Below are 19,200 nucleotides of genomic sequence, written 5' to 3' on the forward strand. Positions count from 1 at the left end.
TCCTCACCTCCCATCCGCTCTTGAGGTAGATCTTGCTAAATGGCTCTGGCGATTTGAATAAGAATGCCCTCCAACAAATTCATATATTTGAATCCTTAGTCACTAGGGAGTGGAACTCTTTGATAGGATTAGAAGGATTAGGAGGTGTGGCCTTGGAGGAAGTGTGTCACTGGCGGGGAGGGGGGGAGCACGAGCTTGGGGTTTCGAAGTCTCTTCCAAGCCCATTCTCTGTTCTTCTGCCTGTGGATCGAGGTGGAGCTCTCAGCTTCTCCAGCCCCAAGCCTTCACGCAAGCTATCAGGCTCCCAGCCATGATGATAATGAACTCAACCTCGGAAACTGTAAGCAAGACCTCCGTTAAATGTTTTCTCTTGTAAGAGTTGCTTTGGCCATGGAGTCATCGCAGCAAGAGAACAGTGACTAAGACAGTTAGTCGCTAACCCTGGCTTCAAACTTAGGGTCCTGAGCTTATAGCATGCATTACTCCTCCAAGTGAGAACTCGCTTTTATAAGGAAGTCATTTTGGGGCTAATCTATCAACCCATGAATGGATTAAGCCATTCATGAGGATGGAGGCCCCCGCCAAACACTGACACAAGGGCAATAGATTTCAACATGAGTTTCAGAAGGAACAAGCTGTATCCGGACGGTGGCAAGCCGACTGTCCACTGGGAGGCGAGGGCGTGAACCGTGGTTCTCTTGTGATGTCCAGTTATTCAGACGTTAAAAGGAGTGTGCCTGGAAACGCAATGCTGGGTTTAAAATAAACAGCAAGTTCTCAAAAGATAGGGTCACTGTGACATCACTTGTGGAAAGTAAAAAGCACTCCAAGTATTGCTAGGTGTAATTTATGAGTAATATGAGGGAGAGCACATGTGTGGGAAAAATATCCGCTGATTGCAAGAAAGTGGCTGTGTATCTGGAGAGAGGAGGGGGCACAAAGGGGGGCTTCAGTACTGTTTTATCTTTTTCAGAATCAGATTTAAGTGTAGCACAATGTTAGCCCCTTCCTGGGGTGGGCGTGAGGCTGTTGCTATTTCTCTTTGTATTTTGCTGTAAGGTTGAAATACTTCAACAAGGGAGAAACTTCTTCGGGCTTCCCTGTGTCTCCAGTGAGTGTTCACAATGTGTCTTTCTCTGATGCGGAAATGGACACCCAAGGGGCTTCCACCCACCCCAGCCAATTGTCCTGTATCCTTTTGATCTCATGGTCATGGAAACTGAGCCCTTTTCCTTCATCCAGATGTGGGGTAAAAATGAGACTACAGGAAGCTGGCTGCCCCAGCCACCTCAACAGCCCTGGAGGTCCCAATGCCCGAGCTCCAGGTACCCCAGCTGCTTCTCTACCCAGAAGGAAGTCCTACCTAGTTCTCTCTTTACCTTTCTTCTTTCTCTGTAGAATCGCATCCTTAGGCATCCAGCAACTCCCATTTCCAAGTGTCAGCATCTGGGCTCCTTTCTCATGATTCCACCAAAGCTGAAGAGGGAACCGTGTGAGCAGAGGCTTCTTATGATGTTTCTGGATTCCACCTGCAGCTCTGGATGAAAGCATCAGGTTCTAAAAACTGTTGAACAGGCTCTCTGAAGACATTACAAACTAAGCAAGCAAACAACAACAACAAAACAAACAAACAAACAAAAAACAGGCACCAGCCGGGCAGTGGTGGCGCACGCCTTTAATCCCAGCCCCTCTGCCCCTAAACACTGAGCCCTGGATTGTTTCAATGACCCTGCAGCCTGGCATAAAGGATCTTAAAGAGGGACTTCTTGATCTCTCAGCAAAGGAGTCATGTCCTAGACCACAAGTCTATGAGTTCTGTTCCCGTCCTGAATGCCCTGCCCACACCTTCAAGATGGTGATACACTGACCCCAGGAACTCTTGAAGCGCAGAATCAGATCTGAGATGATTCCTGGCTGGACAGGGTGCAGACTCTGGAAAAGAAAGGGGAAGAAAAGAAGAGGAGGGGAGGAAAGGACAGGGAGGGAGGCAGGATTCCAGAGCAGAGATGCTGTCTGACTGGGGTCAGCAGCTGCCCCAGGACTCAGGGCACAGATGCAAAAGCGAAAGCTCCGATGACGCCTGTCCCCTCCATGCCAGCTTCATCCGGGGAGTCCTGAGTCCTTTGAAGTTCCCACTGTCACTCCCCCAGATCCTGCTGGACCAGGCCACCTTTGGGAGCAACAGAGAGGCTTTGCGGCTGGAGGAGGGGAGGGCAGGCTCACAGGTGGGGCAGATGAACGGAGCTGCTGATGTCATGTTGGCATGCGGGGTCACGTGTTGCTAAGCTAAGGGGCAGAGATAGCTCCAGCCACCTTTGATGTGTTCCAGCTGAACTTCAGGGAAGTCCTTAGGTTTCTTCACTACTGCTAATTTCTCCAGCCTCTTCCTCCCAGATCTCAGGCGCCCTCCTTCATACCCACAAACCCATCCCATGCTGGAACAGCTCCCATTCTTGTGTTAGCATGGGGCCCTAGATCTGCTTGCCTGTTAGGAGGGGTGAGTCTGGGAGGGAGCCGGTGGAATCTGAGATGCTCTACACACTCAGATTATACCGATGGGGATGTCTAGAGGAGGAAGGTGATTGACCCAAGGCCTCTTTATCAGCATATGCCCACACGGAACAGACCCCAGCCTTCAGCTTCCTGGGAGAGGGCGCACCCTACCCAGGTGCCCCAGTAGCACCCTGAACCTCTTGAGAGGGGATATTAGCCATCAGAGAGATCTCTCATGTCGCCTCTCCATTTTCCCTTTCCGTCCTGATTTCTCTTGGCCCCTCCTGAGCTTCTCTGCTCGTTTTCTTTCCCTCCCCAGGCTTGATGACAACCCCCCCCCACACTTCTCCAGCTAGACAGCGATCCCTCCCAGTCCCTGTTCCGGAACTTTCGGGAGCTGCAGCAGAACACCGCCCTCTGCCTTCTTCAGGTCTCATCACCCGCCTCCCGTCCCGTACCCCACGCCCCAGGCTCCCCGCAGAGGTGGCCACCTTCCCCCACTGTGTCCCGAGCAGCAAGCCTCCAGACACAGGTGGTCAAGCAGACACCCCTCGGAGCTGACATGCTTTAGGCCCAGCCTCGGGACCCACGGTCCTGTAAGGCGAGCGTTCTCACCCTGTTTTGGGGAGGAGGAAGCGGAAGCGCTGGAAGGGTTAGGGGCTTTCTCAGGAGCACACAGCTAGTCCTGGAAGGCTGGGCTCTGACGCCAGATCTCAGAGTCTCAGAAGGCCATGCATTGGAGCTGAAATCTTTTCTGAAAGATGCCTTCTGATGAGAACAGCTCCCTGAAGGAGCATAACTGTGACTTGAGATGAGACGATTGAAGAGCGCGCGGGGGGGGGGGGATTGGGGGCAGTCAAATGCCCAGGCTGTAGACCCAGAAACCCGTTTTGAGAGGTGATTTATCCTAGGTGATGAGCAAGCTGTAAACAACCTCACTGGACGTCGCCTCACATTAGCAGACTTTCCGGCTTACCCCCACCCAGTCCCAGACTCTGCACCCCTTGGGATCCCTTGGGATGGAACTGCTTTGCTCTAATCTGGGAAAGACTGCTGTCCTCCAGGGTCACTCATAATGGAGTCTGTAAGGTGAACTACCCCACGATGACCACACGATGCCGCCCTTGAGCCACGAACTCCGTTCCCACCCGCACGCTGGGGCTGGTGGCCCAGCAAACCTACTTTGTTTGGGGTCAGAACTGGGAAGGCAGGCTTCATCAGGACCCGTGGTCCCAGGATGAGTCAGCCCTGTAAGACGGCCTGTCAGAGTTCTTTCTCTCTTCGCTGACGTCTGCCTGTCGGAGTTCTTTCTTTCTCTCTTCGCTGACATCTGCTTGTCTCCAAGGCGGGCATTTGTTCCACACACCTACAGTCCCCGCTTCTGACCTGTGAACTCGGCTCTCCTTCCTAAACAGCCACAACGCACCCACACACACTCCCAGATCCACTCAGGATCCCTTGGCACCTTTGAAATCAGAGAGGTTCACACGCCCGGCCACAGCTCACATGTCTCCCTAGATTTGCCTCCAGTGGCTTCTGCACAGGGATGGGATCTTCTAGGGGGTTTGTTTCCCAAGATTGGTGGCTTTGTTGACAATGAGATTGACATCGTACTCCTCACCTTGGGCTGCCCCCAACCCCTGGGATGGGGGAGGAGGGGAATGAGATGGGTACCCATGTGGCCATCCCTGACCTGCTGTGACCTCACCACAGCTGCAGAGGCATCCCCAACTCTGTCAAACTAGCAGAAGCCACCTGCAGTCCAGTTCCATCCCAAGGGGTGCAGAGTCTGGGGCTGGGTGGGAGTAATCCTTATTACCTTTGGCGATTTTAAATTTACGTTATGTGGGTCCTCTGCTCTTTATCCCAACAGGGCATCACCTTTAGAAAGATCCCCTGGATTTTAATTCACCCCTTGCCTGTGAACCCTCCTCAGTGCACCCAAGTGGCCCCCTCTAAGGACAATGACTTAGATTTCCCCCAGTCGGCCCCTTTTCTCCAGTGTGCGCAATCCCCCCTCCTCCCTCTAGAGGGCTCTGAACCAGCAGTAAGCAATGGTATCCACTCTGTCTACCTGAGCAGTCAAGGATTTCATTTGAAGGATGGAGGGTAGACGGCAGACACCTCATCCTGGCAAGAAGCTCACCATCTTCACGGCACACAGCTGCTGGGATCCACCGGATCAACTGTGGTGTTCCCAGTCACAGGTCTCTCTGCGCAGGAGTCATCAGCCAGGCCCTGTCTACTCCACACACACACACAGGGAGGGCTGAGCATACCGAGTGACGGTTCTACCAGGAGTGCCCATAGTGGCCAACAGCTTCCACTGGAGCAGCATTGTCTGGCCTAGGCTGGAGTCACTCCCACTAAACATGCCTACCAGGCAAGGAGTGACTATGGCACAGAAAGCATTAGGGCAGCGTTTCTCAATCTTTGGGGTCACATGTCAGATATCATGCATATCAGTTATATGCATTACAATTCGTAGCAGTAGCAAAATTACAGTCATAAAGTAGCAACGAAAACAATTCTACAGTTGGGGTCACCACACCATGAGGAACTGCACCAAAGAGTCACAGCATTAGGAAGGCTGAGAACCTCTGTGACCTGTGGTCACCCAGGGGTCACCTGGTCTTCTTGAGTATGATATGACTCACCTGGAGCCCTTGGGGGCCCCCTGTCGACCGAGCCTCCCGTAGATACTTTTTGGGGTAAGGGCTTCCTGACTACTGTCGAGAGAACAGCAAGCCCAGACCGCAAAAAGATCCAAAGGAGACAGCTGTGGAAAGGTTCATGAAGGTGCAGCCTCTCCCTGGGGGCTGGGCTGGGGCTTGCATCTGCAGATGGGTTCAAGGAAGCAGAGCCAGGACCTGGAGAGAAAGAGGGTGGAGGAGGGAAGGGGAAAGAGGCAGAGCCCAGGGATGCAGGCAGGCAGGTGACAGGAATCCCAGGGGCACCCATTCTTACGCGGAGGCTGGCAGAGAGCCGAGCGGTTGCGTGCTCTGCCTGGTGTGTGGGGCAGCTGGAATCCGGCTCCTCTTGTACTCTGTGAGGATTTCACGGTCCCCTGCTATGACTGGGATTCAGTCATCCCAGGGATCTCCTAGGTCCTGGATTCCCCGGCACCCGCACACCCAAACCCCCATCAACTCACCAGGAGCCCTCTGGAAGATGCTGTTAGTGGGCACCTCTGATAAGGCTTAAGGCCTGGAATCTGGTCAGCTTCAACAGACAACCATGGTACGATGAAGAAAGGTAGAGGGGTCCAGACCAAGCCCCCTGCAGCCTCCGTGGTCTTAAACAGCTACAGTGACCCTTCCTAAGTTCCCCAGAATGAAGGTAGAAAACCTTCCTAGGAGCCCACTCTCCAACAGCCTGGTCTTTCCCACCCTACCTGGAAGTCCCCGAGGCTCCAGCCACAGGGAGCAGAGAGGTCCCAGCTGGGAGAACACTGAGGGGTTGCTGATTGGATGTCTGCTTCTCAGCCTGCCCCAGCACAGGTTGGCCCAAGTCTTCCTGAAGGGGGTCAAGCAAGAGCTGTCTACCTGCCAAAGCAACACCGCTCATTAGCAGAGGCCGCCTGAAGATAACCGCTGGGCCAGCTCAGCACCTGCCCCGGGTAGAGAACAGAATGTCGGATGAGACAGCCTGGCTCCGGGCAAACTGCAGAGAAGGCCCTGGGGACACATATGCCTGTGAGGCTCTCAGGGCACCTTTGGAAGAGAGATAGATGTCTGTGCTGCTTCCTGTTGGGGTAGGGGGCTGTGCTCACTCTCTGGAGGAAGAGGACAGGAGTCCTCTCCTACCCCCGCTCGCTCAGCAGGTGCGCCTCCTGGGAAGATAGCCCCAAAGCTGGAGGGGGCTCCAGGACCGCTGTGGGCTCGCTGTCTTGTTTAGGCTGGAGAACGGCTGGGAAAGACCCCGGGCTCCAGCGGCTCCCAACTTTGCCCGGTCCACCCCAACCCCATTCCCCCATCCCACTCCACCGCACCCCCGAAGCACGGTCCCTGGGAAATCCCCGGATCCTGCTCCCTGGGTCTCCCCTGTAGTCCTGCTGGCTGCAGCTTGTGCCAGAACAAGCAGGAGGGCGGAGACAAGGATGGAGAAGGGAGGCTCATGTTTCTGATGGGTTTGCTCTGAGTCACACAGGCTTGGGATTCCGGCCATCAGGCAAGCTGGGAGGGGCTCTCACATGGACGGACCTTGTTCCTGGGGACACTCTCCCTTTGGCATTGACTGTGTCTTCCCCAACCCTCTCAAGGCTTCTCTAGATTCTCTATTGCATACGGTCATTCACCCGGTGCTTGCTCAAGCCTGCGCAGTGCTGCAGGCTTCCCCGTGGGCTCGCCCTTGTTCCTACATGAGGAAATGAAAATCCCACTCAAGGGAAAAATCCCTCTGGCTCCTCCCTGATCTCCTATCTCATGCATCAGCGCATTGTTGGATTTTCAGAAGATTCTAACTCAGGGGTTCTCAAAGTACAGGTCTTGAACCCTTTGTGGGGGTCGCATATCAGATACCCTGCATTTCAGACATTTACATTATGATTCATAATGGTAGCAAGATCACAGTTATGAAATAGCAACCAGACAATTGTATGGTTGGGGGCCACCACAACCTGAGGAACTGTATTAAGGGGTCACAGCACCAGGAAAGTTGAGAACCACTTCTCACCACCTCTTCAAGACAAGACCTATAACCTCCTCACAAGATTCCTGTTTCCACACTTGCTGTCCACAGTCCCATCTCCACAAAGCGACCAGAGCGACCGTTTAAAGACATCACTTTAAAGGGACAGCTCAGTTGGTAGGGTGCTTGCTTAGCATGCCATGAGACCCTGGGGTTTGGTCCTCTGCGCCACTGAAATGGGGTGTGATGGCGTACATCTATAACCCTAGTATGGGGGGGGCAGGAGGCTCAAAACTTCCAGGGGACCTTCAGCTACATAGAGAGTTCAAGGTTGGTTTGGGATATGTAAGACCCTTCCCCAAGAACTGAACAAAACAAGGGAAAACCCAACCAACCAAATACCCATGGTATCTCTCTGTAGATTCTTTCTCAGTGTCTTCCCATCTGGTCCATTCTTTTCCGGACACGCTGGCTTCCTTGCTCTCTGTGACAGTGACAACTGTGTCCCCCCCCACCCCCACCCCCGTCCTTGAATATGCCGTCTATTTACCTGGATTATCTAGCTTATCCTGCATAGGCCAGGTCTAGGCCCACTCCTCCCTAGGTGTCTCCTCAAATTGAGACTTTCTTGAAGTAGCTATGATGACTGAGTTTATGTGTTAACTTGATTGAAACGAGGAGCGTCCAACTATTTGGTCTCTGTATTGAATGTGTCTCCAAGGACATTTTAAAAGAGGAGATTAACATTTGTATTAATAGAGGCCAAGTAAAGCAGTTGCCTAATGTGAGTGGGGCCTCATTCAACCCTCAAAAGTCTGTAGTGTGGTTTGAGTATAAAATGTCCTTCATGGAGAAAGAGAGAGACAGACATACAGACAGACAGAGAGACAGAGACAGAGACAGAGACAGAGAGAGAGAGAGAGAGAGAGAGAGAGAGAGAGAGAGAGAGAGAGAAAGAGAGAGAGAGAGGAGTAAAGTGGTCTTGAATGAAGGGCCTATGGAGAGGGTGGGCTGATGTAAATTGCTCCACATATTAAACCTCAGAGTGCCACACCCTGTGCCGAATCAGTGGATGGAGAAACAAGCCCCTCTGAGACCTTGCATGCCAGGGGCTTCTGGCCAGTGTGGACATTTCTCCCAGGGTTCTGGGATCACCTCCCAGGAAACATGCTTCAGGCTTCTGAGCAACCTCTCCAGGACCTGGGCCACCCTCCCATGCTGCTCTCTACTCCTGCATAAGTAATGATGGGATAAGACGGGTGTCCGTAGCTAAATGGTGAAGGACAGGCCCAGTGCTGGAGGAGCCCCGGAAGCCGAGACGATCTAAGATGGATGGGATGAAGGAGGGGGCCCGGGAAGTCTTCTCTAAGGATGTCATGTTTGCACAGTGAGAGATGGTTGGAGACAGGGATGTGGAGAGAGACTGGGAGACACAAAGCCTCCAGGCACCGATGGAGAGACGGGGAGAAAGATTTCCACCAAAGCTTGGTGTTCCGGTCAGTGAATGGGTTCGCAGCTCTTCCGGTGGGCCACGGGCCATCTCTGAAGGGTCTAGAGCAGAAAAGTAAAGACGGACAGGCTGAGGGTGGGAAATAGCTTTATAGGGATCTGATGAGTGGCAATGGGTACAGACTGACCTAGGTGGGTGGGGGAAGGAGACTGGGTTGCAGCAAGCTTAAGACATAATAAACAACCGGGCGTTGGTGGCGCACACCTTTAATCCCAGCACTCCGGAGGCAGAGGCGGGCAGATCTCTGTGAGTTCGAGGCCAGCCTGCTCTACAGAGCGAATTCCATGACAATCTCCAAAGCTACAGAGAGGAACCCTGTCTCAGAAAAAAAGGAAAAAAAGGATATAATAAACAAGAAAGGGCAGGGTATAGATTGTCTACCATGTGGAGAGAGGGGTCCCAGGGACGAGGACGGGGGGGGGGGGGGGCTGCCCCAAGAGGAGAATAAGGTGGCTAGATCATATGGCGTCCAACTTAATAAGGACCTATGATGTGCAGGGATAAGCAGTGTCACTGTCAGTTTCCAAGGTGCAGGATTTGATAATGAGGATGGTACATGAAGGGCAGTGACAGGCGGAGGCAGAAATAGAAGCTGGAGTCGGGAGGGCGGGCGCTGTTTGAGGGGCACCGGTCACTCACTGTGCCACGGACACCTCCAGTACTCCAGGGTGACTTTTCCAGCACTGTTCCGCCACCACCTAAGATGCAAAGTGGAACAGGACGGCCATGAAGGCTGCAGCCCCACCCTGAGGAAGGTCCTCAGAGTCATGCGTTAGCCCACACACGGGAAAGGACGGACACCCAGCAGAGGCTAAGCCCAAGGGTTTCACTCTTGGCTATAAGACACTGTGTGGGTGACCTTGGGTGACTCCGTGCTCTTCTAGCAAAGCACTGACCACACTTAATTACAAATCAGAAAGGCTTCTGCCTTCCAAAGGGGAAGTATGTCCATCCCCCAACTGCGTACCGCCGCCGCTCCCTATTTCCTCATTCCTTCATTTCTGAAGTTCCAAGGTCAAACTTCTAAATGCCTTTTGAAGCTACCCATTTGTCTCTGGCCACCCCCTGCCCTGCCCTGAGGAAGACCTGGTGCTCTTGTGATCTCCAGGACTAGTGGCCTCCTACTGGGCCACGCCGCAGGAGTCCTCGCTCCTCCAATCCCCCCAAATTTAAATGCAAACCTGCTTTTCTTCCTCCACCACCTAAGAAATCCTTAAGTGGTTTCTTGCCACTCTTAAAGTAAATCACGTCCGATCACCTGCCTTCTCCCCACGCTTCTCCCGTGTCAATCTTCTCTCTCTCTCTCTCTCCCTGGATGCTCCAGCCTTATTGGCATGCCTCCAGCTCCGGGAACACTCCATGCTCCGGGTCTTTGCCCTTGCTGTCCCCTCTGCCGGGGACAGTGTCCCTCCCACTTTCCTGGCTGACTCCAGCACAGCCTGCAGCAGGGAGCTTAATTATCACACCCGCGAAGAGACCTTCCCAGAGCACCCAAATTAAACTGACCCTGTTAGCCCATCACAGAGGGCCCTGGGCTGCTTCCCCGTGCTGACATCTCCTTTTGCAAATACGCATGCATGGCTGTGATTCCTTTGCGGGTGGACTTAATGTCTGTCTGTCCCACTGGACCCCATCCCCGAGGATAGAAGTCTTGTCTGTCTTGTTAGCCGTTATACACCCAGCACTCATAATTAGTGCTGATGGAATGAAAGGAGAGGTGGGCTGAACATGGAGGAATGACATGAAGACAGGAAGCAAAGGAGGAGGACACAGGAGGGACAGTCGGCGTCTTTGACCTCCAAAGCAGACCCTCAGAATGGCAGTGCTGGTGACAATGTCCTAAACAGAAGGGCTCTGGCTGGGACAAGTCCAAAGGTTGGTTTCTGTTTGCCAGAAAGGCAGAGCTGTAAGGCGGTTTCTGTTTGCCTCCTTAATCCCATCCCCGAAAGGTCAACTGCTTTGGACAGCCTGTATGGGGTCGAGGACCATCCCCCTCGGACTGTCATAAAACCTGCTTGTTTTTCTGCCGTTTTTGCTTCTCTCTGCCCCTCATCCTGAGAAACAGCCTTGGCAGTATGATTCCCAATAAACCTTTCTTTCCACCCATGGAGAAGTTCAGTTCAGGGTTTTCAATGAGCCTCCCTTTCAGTCCGATGGCAGGATCTCTGGATTGGGGTTCTGTGACTATTCTAAGATTGGGGGGAGCAGAAAGGGTGGTTGACCAGAGTCTGCAGGGGAGTTTGTCATGAACTGCCCACCCCTCATCACCTGCTGACAAGGACATAGCAAGGGCATAGGCTCCATCCTAAGAGTGGGAGCTTCTGTCCACTCCTGGTCACGCTAAGAGGCAGAAGAGACGGGATCAGGTAGAGGGGTACCTAGGAGTAGCCAGAAATGTGAGCAAGAGAGATCAGCCAGAGAAAGTTCTTGTCAACACAGACAAGCCGCTAGACTGCAGGCAGGACCAAGAGCAAACACAGTGGATGATGCTTTGTGACCCAAATGAGCAAGGCTGGCCAGAGGGGCAGGGGAGAACCTTGTCTCAGCTGCTGGCTTGGACCTGTGTCATGTTTACAAGCCACGCTGCTGACAATGGAGAGAGATTGACATTGTTCGTGGCCCCTGCAAGCAGGTCCTTGCTACAGGGAGCAAACAGCCCCAAAGCCCGCACTTTAAGGCCACACCTTCCTGTTGCAATTATGACTAACTGCAAATGACCCTCCCCTCCCCGAGAGCTCTGGAAGAGGATTCTTCCAATGGGCATTTAATGTTCGTTTGTGGGATGAATGGGATGTGATTCATTCCCACTAAAAGTCCCGTTCAAGTCTGGTAGCTTTGTTGGGAGGGGGGATCTTTAGCAGGAGTCTATGCCTTTCTCTGGAGACTGGGTGAGGACTCCTGGGAGTCCGGTCACAGGTTATAAAGCTGGCCTGCCTCTGTGTCCCCTCCCTGCCTTCCGGCAGCTTGTGCTTTCTATCCTACCTTGGGAAACGTAGCTCTCACCAGGAACTGAAAAGATGGCGGCATCTTGACTTGGCCTTGTGGAGCTATGAGCCAGGGTAGATGGATCTTCTTTACAAATGGTCTGCTTTCAGACATTCTGTTACAGCAAGGGAAATCAGACAAGACACTGTGTAATTTCATTCCGTGATTTCGTCACCTGGAGAGTGACTCATCTTTCTTCAGCTGAACTTCATTTTTCTTGATTTGTCACCTGCCTGGCAACAAGTTGTTCCTTGCAATTTTCTCTGTTGAGTATTTATTTTCCTTAGTTCATGTTAAAATAGAAATATTTCTTATTTGAGTGTTCCGTACTAATTTATAGGCCAGTATTTATACTCAGCTCAGTAATAATATTTTCCAGACCTATTACAAGTTCTCATTGTCTTCTTGGTTTCATTAGCCATAAAATGAAACTAAATAGAGTAACAGTTGTTTAATTTAACATATGAATCTTATTCTTGTTCTGAAAATAATTTAGATAAAAATAACAACTGTGTACACTGAATGGTGATGAATGGAGACAGCACCATTTATAGAATTCCATTCTATTGATATCTTTAGAGTTCCTTTCTTTCTGATGATAATGAAAATGCAACCCCCCTTCCCGTTCCACCCACTTAAACTCACATTAGAGAATTGAACTTGGAGGGAAGGGAGGGGCCTCAAATCTTGAAGGCTGTCAGTTCTCACTGGAGCTCTCCACATCAAAAGGGAGGTAGGGACATTTTCTCCTGGATGTCCTGAGCCCATGGACAGATGTGTTAGAGGATTTGACTTCAAGAAAAAGACCTTTCTAGAAGGTCAGTCGCTCCCTCATTTCAAGTACAGATGAGGCTTGCTGGCAGTATCCTCTGAACTTGGAGGTGAGAAGAAGCCCAAACTGCACAGCTGGTGGCCATATTGCACCAGGTATTGGTACTGGGGATTGGGCTACCAGACAGGTCTGGGGGGGTCCTCAGAGATGGTCTCCGGCATTGCACACAAGTAGTCCAAAGAGGGTTCTAACAAATGTAAACTGAGCTTCAGGAGCTGGAGACCTTGAAGTGGTATCCCAGGCTTGAGCAGGTTTTACAGCTCTGAACTACTTTTCTTATTGTTGTGACAAAACACACAACAAAAACAACCTTAGGGCCAGCAACATAACTTATTGGATAAGGGCACTTGCCTGGCAACCCTAGTTCAATCCTAAAATCTGTGTGGTGGAAGAAGAGAACTGACTCCTGGAAGTTCTCCTCTGACCTTTACACACATACCATGCACAAGTGTGCAAACTCACACATGCTATGTACAAATGTAAAAAAATAATTGTAATGCATCCTAGGAATAGAAGGGTTCATTTTGGCTCACAGCTTGAGGGTGTAGTCCGTCATGGTGGAGAAAGAACCACAGCAGGAGCATGAGGTGTCTGCACACATTGAGGCTGTAGCCATGAAGCAGATTGACAAGAGAGCTAGTGGTGAGTTCACTTTATCCTCTCTGTCCAGGCCAGCACCCTGGCCCATGGAGTAACGCCACCCATAAGTAGGTTGATCTACTGACATCAGTTAACTCAACTATCCCCAGATGTTTTTCTCTTAAGTGATTCTAGATCCTAACAAGATGTGTTAACCGCCATGCCCTCCACACAGTGACCTCATCCCAGGCTGGTGAAAAGTCCTCTGGTGACCACCACTGCTTCCTGGCCTGTGATTCCCAACATGGTAGCAGGCAGGTGCTGGACAAGAGTGTCAGGACCCAGAAAGGCTGTCTTGAGACCCTTCTCCTCCTGGCCTAGGAGCACCTGCTTCACCAGGACCTAGACCAGCACATCCTGGGTGCCCAGAGGGGAAGCCATGATCCTGACTCTGCAAAGGTTTCACTTAGACTTGAGAACCAACGCACGGGTTCATACAGAGCCCCAAAGACAATCCCTCTGTGACCGCTCTCTGCCCCACCCCTTGCCCTGATCGCCGTCTCTTCCCTCCATCTTTTCTCTTCTGCCTCCACCTATGTCTCTATTTTTACTTCCCTCAAGCAAACTTTGGGGGGGGGCAATAAGTAAAGCCAAGGTTGGGGGAGGCATCAAGAAAAGTGAAGGGAGACGTATTATACACCCAATTCCCATCCGAGGAGTGTAGAATGGAGAGGTGGGGCTGCTCCTGGAGGGAGACCAGGGCAAGCAAAGCCAGCCAGCATGTACCAGCCATTTGCCGAATGCCGCATCAAGACCATGGCACCAGGGAAAGAAACCTGAACTCACAGATGTGGTGAAAAGACTCTGTTTGACATCGGAAATAATCCTGGCGGCTGAGTCAGAGCAGAGCTGGCAAAAGCTGGAGTCAGAGCCTCATGCCCTTAATCCCAGCACTAGGGAGGCAGAGGCAGGCGGATCTCTGTGAGTTCAGCCTGGTCTACAGAGCAAGTTCCAGGACTGTCAGAGCTGTTACAAAGAGAAACCCTGTTTCAAAAAACAAAACAAAAACAAACAACAACAAAAAAGCTGGAGTCAGGTTAGTCACTAGTCACTAGTACTGGACTTGCTTTCCTGACTTGAGCAACAAAATACAGGGAACACCAATCCCCTGTTGTAGGGCTGGCAACGCAGGACTGCGGGTGTTGAGAGTAGGGAACCACACAAGGCGAGGTGACAGTTTTGCCTTAGACTTCTCCCAGGGTGCTTTTCAGGCGACAGAGATCAGAACGCATGGGTACTGGCATGGTGAGACCCGGAGAGTCAAGACAGCTTGTAGGGATGAATGCTTCCCCTCCCCCATCCTCACACAGCAGTCCCAACTCCCAATGCCTCCGTATGTGACTGTCTTTAGAGGTAAGGCCTTTAAGGTAAATGACCAGATTAAAACAAGGTTCTTGGCGGCGGCACTACTCCAGTGTGTTCTTAAAAAAAAATCATCGTATGTATTCACTGCACATGGTACTGTGTTGCATAAGGATTCTTCTGCACAACTATGCATATATGTTGAGTACAAGCCCTCACGCCTCTTTGCTCATGCAGTCTGTGTTCTCTGTGTGTGCATGCACACATGCGCCCAGACCGGAGGCTGATGTTGTTTCTTCCTCTCTCGAGGCAGAGTCTCTCATTGCACTTTCCAGTGCAGTAAGTCTGGCCAGTCAGCAAGCCCTGCGGAATCCTCCTGCCTCTGCCTTCCAAGGCTACAATTGCAGGCGTGCATTGCCTCACCCAGCTGTTTTAATGTGGGGTCTGGGGATTGAACTTTGGCCCTCACGCTTACGAAGCAAGCACTTTACCAAAGGAGCCCCTGCCCCGGCCCACAGTCTGAGGGGTTCTGTTGTTGTTTTAAGTGATAACTGATAACGTGGTCTGACTGCGTAGCTCTTGCTGGGCTTGAACTCACAGAGATCCACCTGCCTCTGCCACGCGGGTGCTTGCATTAAATAAATGTGTCACCACACTCAGTGACAACCTGTGTTCTAAGAGAATATTCTATTTGAGAGCCACAGAGAAGCACCTGGCTTCCTATCTGTAGCCTCCAGAGCTGTGAGAGAGACTGAGGAGGGATCTACAGGAGCCTTGCTGGGTGAGTGGCTGAGGGCTGGGTAGCTATGCATAAGGTAAGACTTCCTAAAGCCCTGCTGCTGAGATAGGAGAATAGAACAGGGTTCACAGTTCCTGCAGGGGCTGAGGTAAGGTCCCAGCCCAGGGGGGGGGGTTGTTAGTAAGACCTCTGGAAGCACTTAGAGCAAGCATTCAGGAGTGATCCTAGAAAGACTCCACTTCAGATTAACAACTATACTCTAGGGTCATAGCAAAGAGACATTGTCAGCATGCCAGGATCAGTGTCTATCAGAGCAAAATTCAATAGATTGCACAGGAAGAAAGTATAAACTATATTCTCTATTGTACATCATTCGCAGTGTTCAGAAGATGGTGACAATATTGTAGACATAAGAAATGGGAAAATATGACCTATGGTTAAGAATAATCAACTCACAACTGTAAAACAATAGAAACGAGTCCTCGAGTAAAGGAGATGTTAGAATTAGTCAATACAGGCCCTTAAACAGCTCTTACAAAGCTTTGGGATTTACAAGAAGAGGACACATACATGAGTGCATACAGAAACTTCCCCAGAAAAATGGAAACCATCCAGAACGGTGACTCAGTGGACTAAGTTCCACCAAGCCTGGAGACCTGAGTTCAATCCCCTGGACCCACATGGTGGACAGAACACTGCACTTTCTGGGAAGCAGTGGCGTGGTGAGTGACTGACTTCACTGCTAAGGAAGTGAATTCTAGTTGCTTCCCTGCGCCGCCGGCTTTGTCAGCATGAGAAATCTTGAGAACATTACGTTAAGTGGAAAAAGCCAGGCATGAAACACTGTGTACTGCGCGATTCAAATTATTTCACAGCTGAAACTACAGTGACAGAGATAGGTGGTGGCCTCAGGCCAGGGGTCAGGAGAAGGCCTACTTTATTTTTAAGATACTAAGAAACGCTTTTTAGGGAGATGTTTGGTGAACATGATGCAAGCTAGAGCCATGGGAGGGGGGGGAGGAGGAGGAGGAGGAGGGAGGGAGGAGGAGGAGGAGGAAGAGGGGAAGGAGGGGAGGGGGAGGAGGGGGAGGAGGGAGAGGAGGGGAGGGGGAGGAGGGGAGGGGGAGGAGGGGGAAGAGGGAGAGGAGGGGAGGGGGAGGAGGAGGGAGGAGGAGAGGGAGGAGGAGGGAGGAGGAGGGGGGAGGAGGAGGAGGGGGAGGAGGAAGAGGGAAACTCAGCTGAGGAGATGCTTGCCCCAGATCGGCCTGTGGGCATGTCTGTGGGCGCATTTGCCTGATCGCTGACTGATGGGAGAGGTTCAAGCCCTGTGAGAGACGCCCTGGGGAACTGGTCCTGGGAGATGTAAGAAAGGTAGCTGACAGAGCCTGGCAGCCACCCAGTGAGCAGCCTTCCTCCACAGCCACTGCCAGGTTCCTGCCTTGAGCTCCGGTCCTGGCTTCCTCTGATGAAGGCTTGCAACCCCTGTAAGGCAAATAAACGGTTTCCTCCCATTCGGCTCTGGTCTGTGTTTTATCACAGCAACAGAGAAGAAAACTAGGACAAGATGGAATAAAACTGTATCACCCACCGGTGAGATGGGGTTTATGGGAGTACACACGGTTATTAAAACAGCAAACTGAACAATTTTATTATGTATAAAGCATACCTCAGTAAAGCAAAGCCAGAAAATCTGGCTACAACTATGAAGGACATAGAACGTACAAACAATGCTGATAAAGGGAAATAAAGTTGGATTGGGGGACTGTGTGATCGGAGCACTCCAGGACTTACAGCCCCTAGTGGGATCCCCGTGGTGGCCACACACGGGGAGGGGAGCTATGCCCAGGTGAGGAGGAGGAAGGAGCCCTTCCTCTCAGCCCCGCCCCGTGGTGTGCCCTGGCTAGTTGGGCTACTCTAGTCCTTCTAATAGCCCCAAAGCCCTCTGCTCCCGGAAGCTCCTGGTAGCCACTGCGCTCTGCCCACAATGGCCTTTTTATTTTTCATCAGGCTCATATGACATACGGGGCCCTCTACTGCTGTTCTGTCTACCCAGAATGCTCCTCTCTCAGCCCAGGTTACTACCTTACTTCATTCCAGGGTTTTGCTTGGTTCTTAATCTCTCAACGAGGGTTGCACAGGTACCCTAGTATCTACCATGCAAGCTGCTCCCACTCAGGGGCTCTAGGACCCTTACTTGGCCTTATGTCTCTACTTTTCATTTTGGTTTTGCTGGGTTTTTACTCCCCTCGCCCTAATGAGATAGGACCCTCCTCTGTAGGCTGATCGGGTCTAAAACTTGGTAACCCTGCCCCCACTTCCCAAGTGCCAGAATTACAGGCATGTGTCAGTACGATAGCCTATGACTTGCTTACTTCTGAGGTACAGTATTGTCTGTGTCTGTTGTTGACTGTAAGCTTATGAGAACAGAGATGAGCAGAATGTCTTTTGCCCAGTGTTCTTTTTAAAATTTTATTTGTAGAAGGCTTTTAGCTATGAACTGCACGTGGCCTTTAACTAACAACTGCACTTGGCCTTTGTGGTATAATGGGTTGCTGGCATTTTCTCCCAGTTTGTGGCTTTTGATTTTTTGCTTCTTCTTGTGATTCATTTGATGAACGAGGCCTCTTAGCCTTTTTTAAGACAAGGACTCACTATTAGCCCTGTTTATTCCTGGAACTTGCTACATAGGGCACTCTAGCCTTGAACTCACAGAGCTCTGTCTGCCCCTGCCTCTGCCTCCTGAGTACTGGCATTAAAGATGTGTACCAGCACCGTCTGGCGAGGCTTTTACTTGTAACATGGTTGTTCTGCATGTCTGGATTAGAGAATCTCTCCCCGTCCAAGTTCATATAGTCTGTTATCTTCTAAAACTTGTCTTTTAAGTAAAATATCGGCTGCATCTGGAACTGAGTTTTATGTAGGGTGGGAGGAATGACAGAAATGTCATCGTTTCCCACAGCAGATAACCAGTTTCACCCCACTCGTTACACAGTTGCATCTGACTCCACAAACCTGCAGAACCCTCCTTGCCAAGGCTCAAGCCGCCAGGTCCCTTCCTGTCTGTTCTCACTCTGAGCTGTGCTGTCCAAGTCAGGGCAGCAGGAAAATACTTCCTGACTTCTAGTAGACCACTCTTCCAAGTTAATTTTCCATGACTGGTTTAAAAGTTTTTTATCCAATACATAAGTCACTTAATACCTTTAGACTAGAACACATAGGTACATATGACTTTATAAATATGATTTACTATATATGGAACTAGACATGTTGGTTATTAAGTTTACCACCCAGGCTATCAAACAGTTTAAGTAGATGTTTTAAGTTGAATTTACAGATTTGTATGTTTGAAAGTCAACGCGGATATGTCCCTGCTAACAGTAATTGTCCCCAGTTGATGGAACTGTGGAAGCTTCCTATTGTCTTCTTTCTCTTTATCTCTCTTTCACAAATTTTCTACCATGAGCATAGATTATATGTCATGAGGGGAAAACTAGCTTTGTAATTATTTTTAGGTAATGATGTGTGATGATTAAACGGGAACAGGAAAGCACTGTGAATACTCCAAACCCTCTGTCCCGGCTCCTCTGAAGAAACATAACAACAAATGTTGAACGTTGAGAGTGATGGATATGCTGACTGCCCTGATCTGATCATTACACGATGTTTACATACATCAGAAAGTCATCCTGCATGCACAGACATGTTCAATCGTGTGTCAATCAAAAATCAGGTGAAACTGGGCCAGAGAGATGGCTCACTGGATAAAAGAGGGTGCTGTATATAAACATGATGACTTGAGTTTGAATCTCCAGGACACATGCAAAATGCAGATAATGGTGGGGTTGTCTGTAACCTCAGAGTTGCAGGGGCAGAGGCAGGAGGATCACTGGCACTTGCTGTCCCTCCCCCAAGGAAAAGTCACGAAAGAAAAGAGTGAGACAGTCAGGTAGCCGTGGTGGGGAATAGTACATAATCGGAGTATAGTATAAGACCACAAGCTTTCATGTAGTTCCTGGGAGAACAGAACTCTGGCTCCAGGAAGCGCCAGGAGGAGCTGGCTTGGGCGACAGT

General features: G+C 50.9%; 1 long non-coding RNA gene across 2 annotated transcripts in view; it reads right to left on the reverse strand.

Moving 5' to 3' along the window:
• Positions 1–19,200, reverse strand: part of LOC106021774 — a 45,073-nt gene that overhangs the window by 1,301 nt on the left and 24,572 nt on the right. Inside the window, exons 2-5 of one of the 2 annotated variants that reach the window (XR_005869723.1) lie at positions 5,461–6,038; positions 1,869–5,363; positions 1,380–1,537; positions 8–737 (exon numbers count right to left, since the gene is read on the reverse strand). This is a non-coding gene — a long non-coding RNA (uncharacterized LOC106021774). Of the gene's footprint in view, positions 1–7; positions 738–1,379; positions 1,538–1,868; positions 6,039–19,200 lie in introns of both variants that reach the window. The other variant, XR_001196947.3, reaches the window with a different exon arrangement.

This window comes from Mesocricetus auratus, unplaced genomic scaffold (assembly GCF_017639785.1).
Source record: "Mesocricetus auratus isolate SY011 unplaced genomic scaffold, BCM_Maur_2.0 Super-Scaffold_100019, whole genome shotgun sequence".
Taxonomy (NCBI): Eukaryota; Metazoa; Chordata; class Mammalia; order Rodentia; family Cricetidae; genus Mesocricetus; species Mesocricetus auratus.